At 40.4% G+C, this 6,750-nt stretch overlaps 1 protein-coding gene across 1 annotated transcript in view; it reads left to right on the top strand.

The window, feature by feature from the left end:
* Positions 1-6,253: 6,253 nt before the first annotated feature.
* The window catches only part of LOC145395423 (uncharacterized), a 50,555-nt gene continuing 50,058 nt past the window's right edge, over positions 6,254-6,750 (top strand). Inside the window, exon 1 of the mRNA XM_080269027.1 lies at positions 6,254-6,339. The gene's annotated coding sequence lies outside the window, so the exon portion shown is untranslated. The remainder of the gene's footprint in view (positions 6,340-6,750) is intronic.

Raw genomic sequence — 6,750 nt, 5'->3', positions numbered from 1 at the left:
GTGTGTGTGTTTGTGTTTGTGTAAAAGCGAGATAATTAACTTATTGTAATCTTTTGGGTTTGTGCTTGAATCACCAGGCGTCATCTGAAGCAGTTATGATTAATACATAATTAGTTCACGTACGAAAGTTCGTCCATACATCCATCTGAACACAGTGGCTGAAAACGATGCTTCCACCAAACCACATAGACAAATATATGTTTTATTTTCCTACATCTGTGTAACTACGTGAAAATACGTATTTAATGTATCCTTAAGTTTCAAAAACGTTATATATAATATAATGTGAATCAGTCACTTTTCACTTCACACACTTGTAGTACAATACTTAAAAGGAACCTACCTTTGTATACAAATGCATACAGCAAGACTCACAGGCAACACACATACGAACATACAGGTTATGGACCCTTAAAGTCCCCGCTATCAGTGTCGTGCGATGCTCGCATTGTTACGTTTGGCCAATTTATTTCCCATAATGCTACACGTTTTACCCTACACTTACCTTTGTAAACCACGGAAAGGAAGGAGACAGACTAATCTGAACACTAAGATTTAAAAAAGCCTCCCCGCATCTGCCAAAGCATCATACAACGTTACACTGTGTGTGTGTGTGTGTGTGTGTGTGTGTGTGTGTGTGTGTGTGTGTGTGTGTGTGTGTGTTCTAACATCAACCTTCATTCTCAGTATTTTTTTTTTTTTTTTAATATTTTACCATTTGCCGTCGGAGACAGTTCACCCACTCGTCATTGTCAGCATGTCAGCACCGTCCTGGAGCGCACTGATTCCCTCACAACCATGATTCATCCTTAATTTTGAGAAAGAAGGCTGGTTAATTCCCTTTGATCATCCCTATCCGCTCTGAAACAGGAGATAGCCTTCTACCCATGACGTCAGGTCGCCCTTCTGTATGGCGGTGCTTCAGATCTTCAAGTAACTCCAGTGCCGACAGTTTTCTCTCAAATCCGGTTGCCATGACGGTATTTTTGGGGCAATGCAATAAAAAGGAGTATTATCTTATCAGTCATTGTCATCAATGTATCCATACTTTGACTGGTTACCAAGATACAGAGTAAAAAAAGAACATGACACATAGCAGAGCTTCGAATGATTCATAATTTGTGTGTATGTGCGTGTATTGGCTCGTGATTATCAGAGTGGTGCTCCGTCCGGAGAGGATACGTCCTTAATCTCCGGCCCCAACCCGGGTGGGCTGGAGATTCTGGTTACTCAGTGTACCGTTGGCCCTTTAATGATCGGGGAAGCCGTTATTCTATGCCAGTCAACACTATACCACTTTTATCACTTAAAACTGAAATATATTAGCCAGAGTGTTAAGACTGGAGCCACTGACTGTCTCATCACCAGGACAGCTCAAGCATTTCTTTAGGTGGGAGTAGGTATCGGTACTGTGGCGGACACTAATACCATTTCACATCCGTGCGATGAATTACGAGACAGTGAACAATGATCTTTTGAAATCCAGTATTGAGATCATTACAACCCAACAAACTTTTACGAATTTTGTGCAAGAGTTTCATAATTGTTCATTCAAAAAGTGGATTGATATTGCTGACGGCAACAGTAGGCACGTGAAACTGTTAATACTGGCATCATGGACTGTTTCATGGCCAGGAGTCTAGTAGATTGATGCAGCTAACGGCAGGCCAAAGTGACTCACAGGAACCAGAGAGAGTTTGTTGCGTCTCAGGAAATAAGTATCCCGTAATGATAGCGTTACCTTCATTAAAACAGTCTTAACGAACACCTGAGCCATCAATACATGTGGCAGTGTTTTCTCTAATTAGAGTTTTGCCCACGTGTAGCTCCAGTGCTCTCATTACAAGGTGCTGCGTGACTCCGCCCCGTTACTTACAAGTACTAATGAACTAGCTAATCAATGCTGCTTTGGCAAATACAGACATTTTTCCTTTTTTAAGTTTATGTGCCCGACTTGTTGCTTTATACAATGTTTTTCTGGTCGCTGTTGTTGTCGTTGTCATTCATGTCATCGCCGTTGTTGCCGTTATTGTTTGTTGTCGTTTGTAATTGTCGTAGTTCTTGTCGTCGTCTTAGTTGTTGTAGTCTTTGTTATTTTGTCTTTGTCACTGTTGTCGTCGTGGTCGTTGTTATCGCCTTTGTTGTTGTCATCGTCATAGTTGTAGTTGTAGTTGTCGTCTTCGTCGTTGGTTTCGTCGTCGTTGATGTCAGTTTCGTTGTTGTTGTTGTCATCACTGTTGTCGTCGTCGTCGTCGTAGCTGTCGTTTGCGTTGTTGTCGTCGTCTTTGTTGTCGTCGTTATTGTTGTTGTCATCGTTGTTGCCATCGTCATATTTGTAGTCGTCGTCGTCGTCTTCGTCGTTGTTGTCCGTCTCGTAGTTGTTGTTGTTGTTGTCATCATCGTTGTTGTCGTCGTCTTCGTTGTTGTCGTCGTCTTCGTCATTATTATTATAACGTCATCGTCATCGTTGTTGCTGTCACCGTCGATGTTGACTTCATCCTTGTTGTTGCCGTTGTTGTTGTAATCATCGTTGTTGTTGTTATCGTCTTCATTGTTGTCGTCGTCTTTGTCGTTATTGTTGTAATGTCACCGTCGTAGTTGGTGTTGTCGTTGTATTTTTCGTTGTCGTCGTATTTAAAGTCGTTCTCACTGTTCTTGTCGTCGTCGTCGTCGTCGTTGTCATTGTCGTCGTTGTTGTTGTCTTGTTGCAGTTGTTGTTGTCTCCGTTCTTGGTTTGCCGTCGTTGTCACCACTGTTTTCGTTGTCGTTGATGTTTTCGTCATCGTCATTATTGTCGTCTTCGTCGTCGTTGTCATGTCGTCGCTATTGTTGTTACCGTCACTGACACCGTCTTTGTCTTGTCATCGTCATCGTCGCCGTCATCTTCGTTGTCGTTGTTTTTGCCGGTCTTGATGTCGCTGTCATCGTTGCTAAAGTCATCCTCGTTGTCGTGGTTGTTGTTGTTGTCGTCGCTGTTGTCGTCCTCGATGTTGTTGTCGTTATTGCAGTCGTTATTGTTGTTGTCGTCGTCGTCGTTGTTGTTGTCGTTGACGTCGTCGTTATCGTGGTCATTATTTTTGTCGTCGTTGTGTTGTCATTGTTGTTGTTGTTGTTGTTGTCGTTGTCATCATCATTGGTATTGTTGTTTTTGTTGTTGTCGTTGTCATCATTGGTATTGTTGTTTTTGTCGTTGTCATGGGCGTCGTCGTCGTTGTTGTTGTGGAAGTTGTCGTTGTCACTGTCGTTTCTGTTGTTTTTGATAATGTTGCTGTTATATTAATGCTTTTCTCAACGTCATCATTATCAGACTACCCTTGTATCTATAGTGCCAGACCTCATAATCCCGTATGGGGTGGCCACAAACAAGTCACGTTCATGTCGCCCTGTCCCCTGCCGTTTCGTTCCCCTTACCTAAACTCACAGTCCTCTCTTTCATATACTTCTCCACTCCATCCTTCCATCTCATCCTCGGTTCATCCTCCCTCTCCCTCCCCCTCCACCTCACTCACATATACACTCCTCTACAGTCTCTCACTCTCCATCCTTTCTGCATGGCCAAGCCACCTAAGTATATTTCTGCTAACAGTTTCAAACACATCAACATCTACACCAGAAAGCTCTTTCTCTTCTCATTTGTCAGTCTGTCTCTCCACGTAACTCCTCATGCTCCTCATAAATAACTCATTTCCACTGCTCTCACTCTTGACTTGTGTCCTTCCAATAAGGGCCAAGCTTCGCGTCCATATGTTGGACTGGGTATTACAATACTATCATCATAATCAACAATTATTATTACTATTACCAGCCGTGATAGCGAAGCTGGTATTTTCAATTTGTCTGTCTTTCCATCTGTCTGTGCTTCTGTTAGCACGATGACAACGCAGCCGCTCAAGATATCATCACAAAATTTTACAGGTGTGTAATAAGGAAAAAAATCGATCACGAGTTCGAAATTTATGACAGTAAGTCAAGGTCTGTGTGTCTGTTACCAAGATAACTTTGCAGCCGCTAAAAATGTCACCACAAAATCTTACAGGTGTGTAGTAGGAATGAAAATCTCCTATGAGTTCGAAATTAGTGAAAGTAGGAGGTCTGTGTGTCTGTTACCACGATAACTTCGCAGCAACTCAAAGTATAAACACAAACTTTTACAGGTGTGTAGTAGGGACGAAAATCTGCTACGAGTCCGAAATTGGTATGAAGGTCATATTCCGGGACGTGCTAGATATGTATCAGCACGTGGTTCGTGTGATTCCCCCATTGGGGGGTCTCTAGTTATTATTATTATTATTATTATTATTATTACCAGCAGCAATAGCGAAGCTGGTATTGTTTTCAGTTTGTCCGTCTGTCTGTCTGTCCATGTTTCTGTTAGCACGATAACTTCGCTACCGCTAAAGATAACATCACAAAATTTTACAGGTGTGTAGTAGCGATGAAAATCTCCTTCGAGTTCAAAGTTGGTGAAAGTAAGTCAAGGTCAAGATCATATTCCGAGCCGCACTTGATGTGTATCGGCTCGCGGTTGGTGTGATTCCGCTCTTCTTCTTCTTCTTCTTCTTATAATATTTCTTATTGTTATTATTTTTCTTATTAGTGTTGTAGTTATTCGTTTCTTTAATTTAACAAAGAATAAACAGTTCTGACCTATCTGAATTCTTTCAGGTCAAAGTTGGTCTCATGTTGAAATTGTTTACTTTGAAGGTACGAGTAAAACTGTTACGGCCCGACTTGGACAGTCTCAAAGTGTGTATTTTCTTAATAAACACAATTTCATTAAATGGCCCTAATTTCCACCATGAGGTTAGAAACTCTGCCTTCTGAACACCTGGAATAAGAGGATGTAAGTTATACTTATTATGCCGCCTCCAGACAATTTTATTCGCCTTAGGACAACCAATACTTGTTAAGGTCACCTAAAACTCTCTCTCTATCTCTCTCTCTCTCTCTCTCTCTCTCTCTCTCTCTCTCTCTATATATATATATATATATATATATATATATATATATATATATATATATCTGTATATATATCTATATATCTCTATATATATATATATATATATATATATATATATATATATATATATATATATATATATATATAGTGCAAGTAACAAGAAACCAAAGGCCGCAAGACTGTTTCGTCCTAGGAGAAATAAAAATAAAATAACAGATTCAATATCCATTCATTTCGAGATGCCTGGACACACTGCGTTTAAAAGACTGGAGGTCATAGGAAGTAGGAAATACAGAGGAACACAATTAACAAGTACCATTCAGAAAGTTTCGTAGCCTGCATAAAATCGCGTGTCGATAGCAATAATAAAGCAGAGAGTACGTTATGATGAAGCGGTTAAATCCTATCCGACGAGCCTATAAGATCAGTCGTTTTCTCGCTGGTATCGGACACTGCGCAGCACTTCTGAATGATCAACTTTACCATATTACACCTTGGACCGTACTCTCGTCGATTAAGAAAGCTCCCTAAGACCTCTTCCTAAGCGATTTATTGTTTACTACTTCTTGCCGTCCTCTTCCGTGTTATTTAAATCATTTTAATGTCACCAGACTCAACATAAACAATGCACAAAACGATATTAGCCCACCGTATCCAAAAATCAATCGCTAAGGAAGAAGTGTTAGGGATCTTCCTTAACCGAGGAGAATACGAGCCCTTAACCCATTACCAACGATGTCGTCATTCTTATTTTATTTTCATATTTAACGTTACATGTTTTTATTTGGTTTAGGATAGGATTTTCAAAATGTAGTAGACAACACCTTCACTAACACCGTCAATATGAGAGACGTATGAGGTCAGAAATCAGTCTGGTGTGATGATGATGACAATGATGATTCATTTTTTTTCATTCATTCATTGCCAGACGCCATGTATCCCAAACGGGGTGGCCAACGGCTTAGAGTTGTTTTACAGGGAGGGGCACTAATCCTCCACCAACCCCACTTGACACGTAGGGATTAATGATGATGATGGTGAAAAATACATTATTTTTTCTCAAAATACTAAGAAATATCAAACGCCTAACCAAATTAAGGGTGGTAGTGTTAGTGTGGAAATGAATCCCAGAGAGAGGTGAGAGAGAGAGAGAGAGAGAGAGAGAGAGAGAGAGAGAGAGAGAGAGAGAGAGAGAAGGGGGGAGGGGACGGGTGAGGTCCACCATTGTCCCTTCCCTTGTAACACCTTATAATATCTACCCCAGCACGTGAGAGCACATTTGTGTTCCACGCCTCACCAGGTACAGAAGCAGCGGGAAGTGAAGAGCACTTCAGCACTCAAAACAGTTGCCTCTCTGCTCATCTCACCTCCATCTACAAGTAAGAGTCTTTAGTGGAGACTGTTTATAATTCCCTCATTATAATGTATTTTCTGCTACGTTACTGATCCAGACAGATAATTTTATTTCTGTTTATAAAAATCCTCACTTCGACGACCACTTACTCTGTAAATCCCTTCTGAATGTTAAATTACTACAAACAGAAAGCTTCATTACTCTTACAAGGGACCTATTGCATTGAGGGAAGACGTAATGTCTGTAGTCTGTCCAGGCTGAAAAGTAACTATATCCTAAACAGAATTAAGTAATCTTGACAAAAAAAAATAATGTATAGAAATCATCTAAAGATAACACGAGTAAAATATATATAACAGTCTCTGGCTGAAGGAGTCAAACACATAACTCCTATAACTTTTTTTTTTTTCCTCGCTAGCTTAAAGAATTTCCTTCA

This window comes from Coenobita brevimanus, chromosome 31 (genome assembly GCF_032717465.1).
Source record: "Coenobita brevimanus isolate Jiangsu-jjx chromosome 31, ASM3271746v2, whole genome shotgun sequence".
In the NCBI taxonomy this organism is placed as follows: domain Eukaryota; kingdom Metazoa; phylum Arthropoda; class Malacostraca; order Decapoda; family Coenobitidae; genus Coenobita; species Coenobita brevimanus.
Note: the sequence above shows the minus strand (reverse complement) of the source record. Positions and strands in the feature narration are given on the sequence as shown.